The 12798-nt window shown below is 38.2% G+C and overlaps 1 protein-coding gene across 4 annotated transcripts in view; it reads left to right on the forward strand.

The window, feature by feature from the left end:
* LOC133519015 (aryl hydrocarbon receptor nuclear translocator homolog) overlaps positions 1 to 12798 on the forward strand; it is a 56637-nt gene that overhangs the window by 40356 nt on the left and 3483 nt on the right. The gene's annotated exons all lie outside the window — the stretch shown is intronic.

Here is a 12798-nt window from a genome sequence, read left to right on the forward strand (position 1 = left end):
CCAATGGTACAGTTGCCAGAAAAAATTAAAAAATGCGGAATTTGATTAATTTACAATTTTTGCGGCCTATAAACTAATTTATTTATTTATTTTAATAACAGTTTATACCGTTTCAAATTTGATACTCCTTAATGATTATGTAACTAAAGTCATGTCTGAAGGTAGTCAAGTAGATGTAGTTTACACAGACTATAGTAAAGCGTTCGATAAAATTGACCATAAATTGCTAATCCTCAAGTTAATTAATATGGGTATTCACGGTGATCTGTTGCGCTGGTTCACGTCTTATATTGACAATAGGTCGCAAGCTGTTGTCATTAACAACTATGTGTCTGGCTGGGTAACTGTTCCCAGTGGCGTTCCTCAAGGATCGTTGCTGGGGCCTTTCCTTTTCAATATATTTGTCAATGACATCAGTGATTGTTTCCACACTTCCAAATTGCTATGTTTCGCTGACGACATGAAATTTTTTACCAAAATTAATTCATTGGATGACTCTGCTCTTTTACAAGATGACCTTACACGTCTTGTTGCATATTGCCAGACCAATAAATTAGATCTAAATGTATCTAAATGCTTTACTTTAACCTTCACTAGACAACAAAGTTCAATTCCAACTTCGTACAAGCTAAATGATCATGTGCTTAAATCTGTGTCATGTATGAAGGACCTGGGAGTCACCCATGATTCAAAGCTTTTATTTGATACTCATATAGATAATATAGTAACTGGTGCTACCAAGACTTTGGGATTCATAATGCGTAGTTCTTTACATTTTACCCAAATTAAAACTATAAAAGTTCTTTATTGTACATATGTCAGAAGTAAACTTGAATATGCGTCTCAAATTTGGAACCCCAGTTATAATATTTACATTAACAGAATAGAACGTATACAGAAAAAGTTTGTAAAATACCTCTGCTTTAAAATGAAAACTCCTTATAATTCATCCAATTATGAGAATATTTGTAAAAAACATCACCTTATCCCACTACATAAACGTCGACAGATTGCAGATATTACTTATATACTTAATATTTTAAATGGTAACATTGATTGTCCTGAATTGCTCGCTAAGCTCTCCTTCAATACTCCATCTAGGTCTAAAAGATACTTCCCTCCCCTCTCAATTCCTTTTTCATCACGTAATTACAGAAAGAATAGCTTTCTACTACGAGCTGGTAAAAGTCTAAATGAACTAACGAAGGAGCGGGATATAGACGTTTTTAATAGCAACATCACAACTATAAGACGGATTCTAACAGACAAATTACTTGAGTGAGCGAGTCGTATGTGTTGGCATATTATTGTATCGATTAACGTATTAAGATTACTAATAAGTTTTGGTTTCTTTGTTCAGTATATAATATAATAAGTATTAATATTTAAAAATATTAGTGGTAACACGTTGTAAAAAAAAAAAAAATCTAGTGCTAACCACCAATTATCTGTTAACCTGTTGCTACCGGTGGGAACCTATAATTGGCTCTTTGTTATCTATATATATAACTATTGTACAATCTATAGCTGTTGGTTCTCCGAACAATAAATAAATAATAATAAATAATAAACAGGTCATAGTCAATTTTAAATGTTAGCATAATTTATTAAGCTCATAGCTAACAAGGGAATTGGAAATGAGATATCCAGTTTATATGGTTTTCATAGAGATTTCCATAGATTCTTATTAACTTCATTACTAAGCCAAATATAAATATAGTTTCTTATCCAAAGTTGTATTATTTAATTATATTTATCAAATGAAATCATAAAACCACATGGCCGCAACTAAGGCATAATCTCACACTGTGAGGTGTAACCTTGTATATAAATTCTCATGCTCGTAAAGTCGGTGTTTAAGTCGCTTGCAAGCGACATAAAGCTGTGTTTTATTATCTAATGCTAACAAAAATCATCTATTTCGTAATAAAGCAATAAAGTCAAAAACCTGGCATACAAACTGCCCAGCTGGCGGTCGGCGTGTTTCCCATTAGCAAAGAGAATTAAGAATACCAGGAGTGCTCACTCCATACAACGTTTTGTTACCAAAAATACTAATATTTTCGTAGTCTACATCTAGCGTCAAGTATCGGAACTCTCAGTACTGCTACTCGACAATAGATATCCCGGCAAACAAAAAGTCTAATGCTCAATGTAGGTAGAGTAAGCGTAGGAGTTGAAAATAGAGTTCCGGTTACTCTGGTTATAATATTAGCTGTAAATCGTTGAGCATTAGACTTTTTGTTTGCCGCGATATCTATTGTCGAGTAGCAGTACAGAGAGCTCCGCTCAGCGATTGATAATAAACATAGATGACGAACTAGCTCTGTAAAATGACCCCACACACCTTGTGCCGAAGCGGGCGGGGCGTCAACTTTGTGCCGCGGAACCATTTAGTTTGCAAATGGGGGCCCGTTGTCACAGTCGTAGTAAGAAGAATGCAAATTATATCTTTAACAAAAGAAATATGCCTTATTGTGCGGATAAATGATGTGCTAGTCGTTCCAACAAACACTGGAAAAAATATGGGATTACTTTTCACGTATAGTTTAACTAGGATCATATTATTTAGATTTCTCTTGATCAAAACAGGTTTTATATGGGGATGATGTTATGCATTTTAAACAACCATTGATATTAAGAAACATTCATTTTAAATTTGTTCAGGTTGTTGTTTCAATAATTTAAATTTGTGATAGTAAATACGAATCGTCGTTGTAGGTGGAGGTTTTTTTTAACCAGTAGGTATAGACGGCCGAGCGTAGCGCGGTAACAAACACAAAAAAGAAAAAAAAAGCAAAAAAGAAAAAAAAAAAGCATAATGACAGAATTGTACTTATAGGTATTTTATGGTTGTATGCAAAGACGTACCATAATTTGACGTTTAAAAACAAAAGAAGGTTGCCTTACAGGCCTAGGTGTGTAAGGCTGTATGAAATTCCTTCACATATAATCTTCACTCATCGCACCTGATATGTAGTATTTCCGGACCCGATTTGAAATAAATCATGTCAATATTTCATTACAAGTTTGAGAAAAACATGTTCTATATTGCATGAAACCGTCTACCTAGAGTTGATTTCCATTGTCATTTATTTTCAAGTGACAACGCTACAGCCAATCATAGCGCATAACAGTAAGTGACATATTCTAAACGACATTCTGTAGATTCACGGCCGCCGCAGCCTGGAGTGAATTAAATACTTCTTACCCCCGGAGTTAAACACAATGTTTTTAATCACACTTGCGAAGAAAAAACAAAATTTTAAGCGAATTAATTCTTCCGTCACTTTTTGACATGTAACAAAATAAGGATCTAAGTCAAATGGCGTTCTAAAAGTTTTAATCATGTGTCGAAAGATGGCAGTAAAATAACTGCGGCTACAAAGTTTTCTTTGACAATCCACCTCTATTTCAAATTCTCTTTGCACATACTAATGACGTGGCTCATCATCAGAAAAATCAGGCCGAAATGATGCCGAGATGTTGCCACGGCCTTTTAACACTAAGCTAAAACTTGATTTTTTTATTTGACAAAAATATCAATACATTTTTTGTAATAATGTGTTCAACTAGTAGTTCTAAAACTTGTCAACATCACTATTCTGTAAAAATATTTTAAACGGCTATTAAATGAATTAAATCAAATATTTTTATACATTACAAAAAAAAATAACCTTCAGTATTTTATAAGTACAACTCATTTTATACCTTGATTTTAAACAAGTATTTTACTTATAACTTCTTGGTTTGTATGAGGTAGTGACATAATAATAAATAAAAAAAAAGCTATGACTCTCGTTCCCGCGGAAGTAAAATGGACTTTAGCTCCCGCTGCACTTGGGTGTTCCTGTGCAAGTGTGATGAAATGTGTCGTTTTTAAGTAAAAAGTCTAATTTGTCGCTTGCCATAAGGACGCTTTGACAGGTTATTTGTATAAAGATCCCGTCCTTATGTTAAGCGACTTGGGAATGCAATCCCGATCCCGCGGGATCCCGATCTCGCGAGATCCCGTGTAATTTTTCGGGATCAATCCCGACGCATTATATGACGGGATCCCGTTCGGGATTGACGGGATTGGGCGGCAGTCGTCAGCGACGCTACACACGTCCACTCGGGGCGCAAGCGGCGCGCTGAGCCGCTGACTGACAGCCGGGAGTGGCGGGAGCGCCGAACAGCGTTAGAAAACTAATCCGAGTATTTCCGAATATTAACGAAAGGTGACGAGCGTGACAGATAATATACAACAGTGTCGAGTGAGTGAGAAAGAAGTACATGCGTGCGGAGAGGCGGCCATTTGTTTGTTTACATTGCTAATTGTTTTAGTTGTGCAGTTGTATTGATTATTTTTTCTTAAATTACGCATTTTTTACTGTTTATATGGATTAAATAAACATAACTTGGATTCCTATAAGTGTTAGGTTGTTAATACCTTAAAATGTCGACAAGTAATCCAGATCAAGCGTACGTGGAGTGTAGCAGCCGTTTACCGGTATGGAGATATTTTCAGAAAGCAGTTAATAATTTGACTGCTCAATGCAACTTGTGTAAAGCTGTTTTTGATTACCTTTGTTAATTTCTAAAGAAAGCTGATGATGATTTAGTTATTAATATTAAAGAATACAGGTTTTTGTTTTCTGTCTATTAATATGTTATTTTAATTAACATCACCATAACAAACATGCCGTTATTATCGTTTTAATTCAATCGAGTTTTACTTTTTTTTTATCTACGCGGGATCCCGAAAATTCCGGGATCTAGCGGGATTGATATTTCTCGAATAATCAGGAGTCGGGATTGCATTCAGTATAAGCGACAAAGTGGGACCTTAGGCTAGACTAATAGTTATTAGTACAACAAGAGTAAAGTTTGATATTTCTTCGGGTTTACAACCACCACCTATCCGTGCAAGCGAAAGATTTAAGATAATATGATATCATGAGCGTACGAGTAGTAAGGGACTCAAAATCTCACGAGATGTAAATAACTTTTCATCTCTCCTGTTCGGAAAGTGTGATTTTCATGAGCTGGTCTATCTAACCGGGTGGAAAATAGCTTTTCCCACCCTAGGGTGGAAAGTAATTAAGTTATGATGAGCAAGCTTATGCTATATAAAATAGACCCAGTGTCTGTACCTCCATTCATTTAAGGCGGTACAGACACCTATTGCTATCTCATTCTGTCTCTTGAAAAAAGCTATTCAAATCATTCTACTATTCCACTCATTCATGGTGGTACAGACACCTATTGCTATCTTTTTCTGTCTCTGGGTGGGTTGGGTTTTATAGACTGAATTACCCAATTTATCGGGATTGTATCAAAAATCGTTTGCGATTTGTTGCATGTGTTTTGGTGTCTATAGAGTAGAGCCCATTACACTGAAACTTTAATTGGAAACAAAATCATAGAAAAGGCGGGATAACGGATAAAACAAGAAAATTGTTCAGTTCTGAATAAAAATGGATTTATCGTGCGATTCCAGCGACGAAAAAATTAATTCAACTCCCGAATAGATAAAAGTAGAGGCGAAAACGGCGATCGATAGTTTGTTACCGGAATGTTCTAAGGAGAGATACATGAAGGCATACGACCACTTTATAAACTGGAGAAACGCTAAGAAAGTAAAGTCTCTTTCGGAAACCGTGTTTCTGGCATATTTCGCAGAAATATCGAAGACATTAAGAGTCCTTATTCCTACAGACGAGCGTATTTTGTAAAATGCTTCCTTTTTCATTCAAGATTACGACGTAACTATTAGTATTTATTCAAAAACTGATAACGTACTTAAATAATCGTTTCCTAAACTAGCGGCTCCAACAGTTCAAATTTTCATTTTCTCTTTTAAACCTCTTTTTTAATGAGGTTTTTTGGGAGTCTTTTCCAAATTTTGCAGTGAGATGTGGCGTTTCGGTTCTCAATTTTGCTATAAACAAGAATCATTTGGTACATGAATGACTACAATTTGATTCAACATATCTCGTACGAGGGGCTGGAATGATTAACAATCGAAGATTCATTTGAAAAAACTGATAAAATACCTTCCGAGTTTTCTTCATTTTTTTGGCGAAAACAGGGTTTTATTATATTTTATTTCCGCAAATTGTACGCATATTTTGCTTTAAAAATAATATTATAGCAAACTGTAACTTTATGTTAACCTATGAAAAAAAAATCGTAACTATGGGACCTACATTGCCGTAAATTTATATTTTTTTAAAACACGTATAAATCACGCAGCAGCGACGCCCCGCTCTCAGTCCGCGCGGAGCGCGCTTAGAGGACGGACCTGTGCTCGATTGTCAGGCATTCGTTGCGATCGTAATCAGCTACGGAGTTCCGAGAAGTGCTATATACTGCGATTAGAAAATCTTAATAAAAGTTCATTTTTTACGGTATGCCTAACAGACTCGCTTATTGATGGATTTTCAGTGTTACTTTTTTTTTAATACTAAGTCGGTGGCAAACAAGCATACGGCCCGCATATGTACGACTGCAACTCCAGAGGAGTTACATGCGCGTTGCCGACCCTAACCCCCTCCCGCCCCTCGTTGAGCTCTGGCAACCTTACTCACCGGCAGGAACACAACACTATGAGTAAGGTCTAGTGTTATTTGGCTGCGATTTTCTGAAAAACGCATTTTCACTTGAAATTACGTTAGGGTTTACATTATAATTTTTGACCCGGATGAAGTCCAAGTTCTCATGATGGAGTCAGGAGTTGGTCACCAGAACTCCTAATCTACTAATTATAATCCCATCGTGTTTGGGCTCAAAAGATTTGCCCTGACGAACACCATCGGTCTAGATGAGGTCCAGGGTCTCATGATGGAGTCAGGAGTTGGTCACTAGAACTCCTAATCTACTCATTATAATTCCATCGTGTTTGGGCTCAACAGAGTTGCCCTGATGAGCACCTTCAATCTAGATGAGGTCCAGGGTCTCATGATGGAGTCAGGAGCTGGTCACCAGAACTCCTAATCTACTCATCATAACTCCATCGTGTTTGGGTTCAATAGAGTTGCCCTGACGAGCATCATCAATCTAGATGAGGTCCAGGGTCTCATGATGGAGTCAGGAGCTGGTCACCAGAACTCCTAATCTACTCATCATAACTCCATCGTGTTTGGGCTCAATAGATTTGCCCTGATGAACACCATCGATCTAGATGAGGCCCAGGGTCTCATGATGGAGTCAGGAGTTGGTCACCAGAACTCCTAAACTACTCATCATAACCTCATCGTGTTCGGGCTCAATAGATTTGCCCTGACGAGCATCATCAATCTAGATAAAGTCCAGGGTCTCATGATGGAGTCAGGAGTTGGTCACTAGAACTCCTAATCTACTCATTATAATTCCAACGTGTTTGGGCTCAAAAGATTTGCCCTGATGAGCACCATCGATCTAGATGAGGTCCAGGGTCTCATGATGGAGTCAGGAGTTGGTCACCAGAACTCCTACTCTACTCATCATAACTCCATCGTGTTTGGGCTCAATAGAGTTGCCCTGACGAGCACCTTCAATCTAGATGAGGTCCAGGGTCTCATGATGGAGTCAGGAGCTGGTCACCAGAACTCCTAATCTACTCATCATAACTCCATCGTGTTTGTGTTCAATAGAGTTGCCCTGACGAGCACCATCAATCTAGATGAGGTCCAGGGTCTCATGATGGAGTCAGGAGCTGGTTACCAGAACTCCTAATCTACTCATCATAACTCCATCGTGTTTGGGCTCAATAGATTTGCCCTGATGAACACCATCGATCTAGATGAGGCCCAGGGTCTCATGATGGAGTCAGGAGTTGGTCACCAGAACTCCTAATCTACTCATCATAACCTCATCGTGTTCGGGCTCAATAGATTTGCCCTGACGAGCATCATCAATCTAGATAAAGTCCAGGGTCTCATGATGGAGTCAGGAGTTGGTCACTAGAACTCCTAATCTACTCATTATAATTCCAACGTGTTTGGGCTCAAAAGATTTGCCCTATTGAGCACCATCGATCTAGATGAGGTCCAGGGTCTCATGATGGAGTCAGGAGTTGGTCACCAGAACTCCTAATCTACTCATCATAACTCCATCGTGTTTGGGCTCAATAGATTTGCCCTGATGAACACCATCGATCTAGATGAGGTCCAGGGTCTCATGATGGAGTCAGGAGTTGGTCACCAGAACTCCTAAACTACTCATCATAACCTCATCGTGTTTGGGCTCAATAGATTTGCCCTGACGAGCATCATCAATCTAGATAAAGTCCAGGGTCTCATGATGGAGTCAGGAGTTGGTCACTAGAACTCCTAATCTACTCATTATAATTCCAACGTGTTTGGGCTCAAAAGATTTGCCCTGACGAGCACCATCGATCTAGATGAGGTCCAGGGTCTCATGATGGAGTCAGGAGTTGGTCACCAGAACTCCTAATCTACTCATCATAACTCCATCGTGTATGGGCTCAATAGATTTGCCCTGACGAGCACCATCAATCTAGATCAGGTCCAGGGTCTCATGATGGACTCAGGAGTTGATCACCAGAACTCCTAGTCTATTCATCATAACTCCATCGTGTTTGGGCTCAAAAGATTTGCCCTGACGAGTACCATCGATCTAGATTAAGTCGAGGGTCTCATGATGGACTCAGTAGTAGGTCACCAGAACTCCTAATCTATTCATCATAATGGTAATTTGATGGTGCTTGTCGGAGTAAATCTATTGAGCCCAAACACGATGGAGTTATGATAAATAGATTACGAGTTCTGGTGACCAACTCCTGACTCCATCATGAGACCCTGGACTTCATCTAGATCGATGGTACTCGTCAGGGCAAATCTTTTGAGCCCAAACACGATGGAATTATAATGAGTAGATTAGGAGTTCTAGTGACCAACTCCTGACTCCATCATGAGACCCTGAACATCATCTAGATTGATGGTGCTCGTGAAGGCAAATCTATTGAGCCCAAACACGATGGAGTTATGATGAGTAGATTAGGAATTATGGTGACCAACTCCTGACTCCATCATGAGACCCTGGACTTCATCTAGATCGATGGTACTCATCAGGGCAAATCTTTTGAGCCCAAACACGATGGAATTATAATGAGTAGATTAGGAGTTCTAGTGACCAACTCCTGACTCCATCATGAGACCCTGAACATCATCTAGATTGATGGTGCTCGTGAGGACAAATCTATTGAGCCCAAACACGATGGAGTTATGATGAGTAGATTAGGAATTATGGTGACCAACTCCTGACTCCATCATGAGACCCTAGACTTCATCTAGATCGATGGTACTCGTCAGGGCAAATCTTTTGAGCCCAAACACGATGGAATTATAATGAGTAGATTAGGAGTTCTGGTGACCAACTCCTGACTCCATCATGAGACCCTGGACTTCATTTAGATCGATGGTACTCGTCAGGGCAAATCTATTGAGCTCGAATACGATGGAATTATAATGAGTAGATTAGGAGTTCTAGTGACCTACTCCTGACTCCATCATGAGACCCTGGACTTCATCTAGATTGATGGTGCTCATCAGGGTAAATCTATTGAGCCCAAACTCGATGGAGTTATGATGAGTAGATTAGGAGTTCTGGGGAGTTCTGGTGACCAACTCCTGACTCCGTCATGAGACCCTGGACCTCATCTAGATCGATGGTGTTCGTCAGGGCAAATCTTTTGAGCCCAAGCACGATGGAATTATAATGAGTAGATTAGGAATTCTGGTGACCAACTCCTGACTCCATCATAAGAACCTGGATGGGCTTCATTCGGGTCAAAAATAATAATACAAACCCTAACGTGATTTCAAATAACACTGAAACTCTATAGCACTAATGTGCGCAAACGATTGGCATCTTGACTACGCAGCATGGGTGCGTAGCCACCATGCCAATCGATACGACAACGAAACACTATCTGTCTCTCTCTCGTACTAATATGCACAAACGATTGGCATCTTGGCTGGGCAGCATGGGTGCGTAGCCAACATGCCAAACGTTTACGATACGACAAGAAAACACTATCTGTCTCTCTATCGCACTAATATGCGCAATCGATTGGCTTCTTGGCTAGGTATCATGGGTGCGTAGCCAACATGCCAATCGTTTACGATACGACAACGAAACACTACTCTCTCTCTCTATCGCACTAATATACGCAAACGATTGGTATTTTGGCTAGGCACTAAGCAAGTGTGTGGCCAACATGCCAATCGTTTACGATACGACAACGAAACACTATCTGTCTCTCTATCGCACTAATATACTTTATTTATACCTGCAGTCATTTAGTAACTTCTTCATTTTCCATTGGTGTGAAAGAGACAGAATAAAGAGCAAGGGTTATAGTACACTCTGTAGTTTGTACACTTAGTAGTAGTGTACATAAAAAAAAAAAACTACTGTGCATATACAATAAAATAAAGAGTGCCCATATGATATCATATGACACTAAAATTAATGTTGCTTGAAATTATATTGAAAACTATCAAGATTATTCTAGTCTGCATTGAAACGCGCGTCGCGTTGCCGGCGCTCGCGTACCGAGCGCCAACGCCATCTATCGAGCGTTATTTCGTGAAATCGGAGAACGCTCCAAGGATTAAGGGCTCTTAAAACCATCTACACTTTGGAGCACGTATACAATGGTTAAATCAACTATTCATAACAAGCATCAAGTTGATTTGAAGAATTTTACGAACTTGTTAACATTTATAAAGACGATCGGAAAACTTTAAAAGCGAATCTTTTTCGAATTGTTCAAATTTCTCTGTAAACTTCAGAGACATGTCAAACGCTTATCCTATTTCTATGGTAAACTTTAACTAATTTAATTTCATTGTTGTTATGTCGTTTGCCTATCGCTGTAAGTATGTGTCTGTTAATAATTTGTTCTAAAGAAATATATCTATAATAAACCTAGATTTTTTGTGTTTGAGTTTCCTCATAGTCGAAATGAAAAGTAGAGTGTTTAACTCGGGTAAAAGTAACCATCTCACCCTCGAACTATTGGCCAAAATATCTCGGCTGATATGGTTCACTTTCCACCCTTGGTTAACTATCTACTATTGATCTCTAGTAGTAACTAAGGCTTTTCGTTTCGCCTCAGCAGTAAGAACATATTTAGGAAGGTAAAATTACAACATGAAAAAATGTAACCTTTCTTCATCACTATTTTTGTAATGTAAACTAATGTTTTGTAAGGTATTCAATTCTAACAATTAAGTTTAATTACCGAAATAAAATACTAAAACAAAACGAAAGAAATTTCAATCAAATAATATGAGAAATAACGAATATCAATTGACAGTTCAATCGACAACTTTTAGAGATCGTTAAATGTAGAATTATTCATTTATCTTTGTATTTTTTTAAGAGTTCTATTGTAAGTTGATTGTATTCACAACAAAACACGTAAAATATAGTGTTTTTATTAAGTTTAAAACTTTTTAAAAAGTAATTCATTATTACGAATGATACTCGTAGTGTGTTTTGGAACGATGCGGACTTATTTCGGGGTTCTATTATAAACCGTCGAATGGCGTTTGAAGTTTTTTGTTTCTTATTTTTGTTAGTGACGTGAAAGGGACAGAGAATAGAATCCAAATATTTCGAACTTGTATTAGGCCCCGCACGTTGAAATGACATTCGAATATAAGAATTCGAAGAAAAAATACTTAACTTTGTACGGAACCCTAGGTGAGCGATCCTGGCTTGCAATTTGTCCTGGGTTTTTTTTTTAAATAGACGCCTGATTTTTTTTAAAGTTGTGATGTTACTCACAGTATAGTGGTAGAATGATACTTGTGTGATTGTGCATGCGGATGATATTGAAACTTTAAAAATGAAACTTAATTATGTAATAAACCAACTCGTCAAATAATGGTTTAATGCTAATGGTATGGTATTAAACTTGGATAAAACGAATATTATCCACTTCCAGTTAAGAAACACGATTAAAACAAAATTACATAAAGTTCTTAACAACACCCAAATCCCTCAGGTTGATACAGTTAAATATCTTGGGTTCGAAATTGATGCCGGGCTGACTTGGGGTCCACGTATCCAGTCGACCTGCGACAGGCTGGCTTCTGCCTGCTATGCACTGTCCAGGTTAGCACCCAGCCTAACTTCGGATAATCTCAAAAGAGCGTATTACGGATATTTCCATTCGATCCTTACATATGGTGTTGACCTCTGGGCCACAGCCGCTGAACGTGATAGGGTGTTTAGGATGCAAAAACGTGCTCTCCGCATAATCGACGGTAAACCCCCTGACCACCCAGTACAACCGCTATTTAAAAAGCATAAAATATTAACTTTGCCTTGTATATTTGTACTGTCGGCTTGTATGTACGTCAGAGCAAATATGCATACGTATAAAACTAATGCATCTATACGTACCTGTGACCGGCCGCCCCGCAGGACTCCCAAACTGGTTGCTCCGAGTTGCCGACTCGCTAAGTCGAGACGGTCGCTTAGTGTAATCGGACCAAAATTATATAATTCACTACCATCTACATAAAAGGACTCGAAAACTGACTCAATTTTAAAAAAAATCTTAAATTATTACTTATTCAACACGCATGCTACTCAATTGATGACTTCATGTGTATAACCTTAACCAAAGATCATTGACCCAACACCGTGAAACGAAATATTTTTTTTCTATTACTGATTTGTTTTATTGAATCTATAATTATTAGTTGTAAAATTGTATTTTATTTTGACTTGTAAGACGTACCTTTATTTTACCAATAAAATTCTGTATTCTGTAGAATGCAGTTGCATAATCTGAGG

Source organism: Cydia pomonella, chromosome 6 (genome assembly GCF_033807575.1).
Source record: "Cydia pomonella isolate Wapato2018A chromosome 6, ilCydPomo1, whole genome shotgun sequence".
Classification (NCBI taxonomy): domain Eukaryota; kingdom Metazoa; phylum Arthropoda; class Insecta; order Lepidoptera; family Tortricidae; genus Cydia; species Cydia pomonella.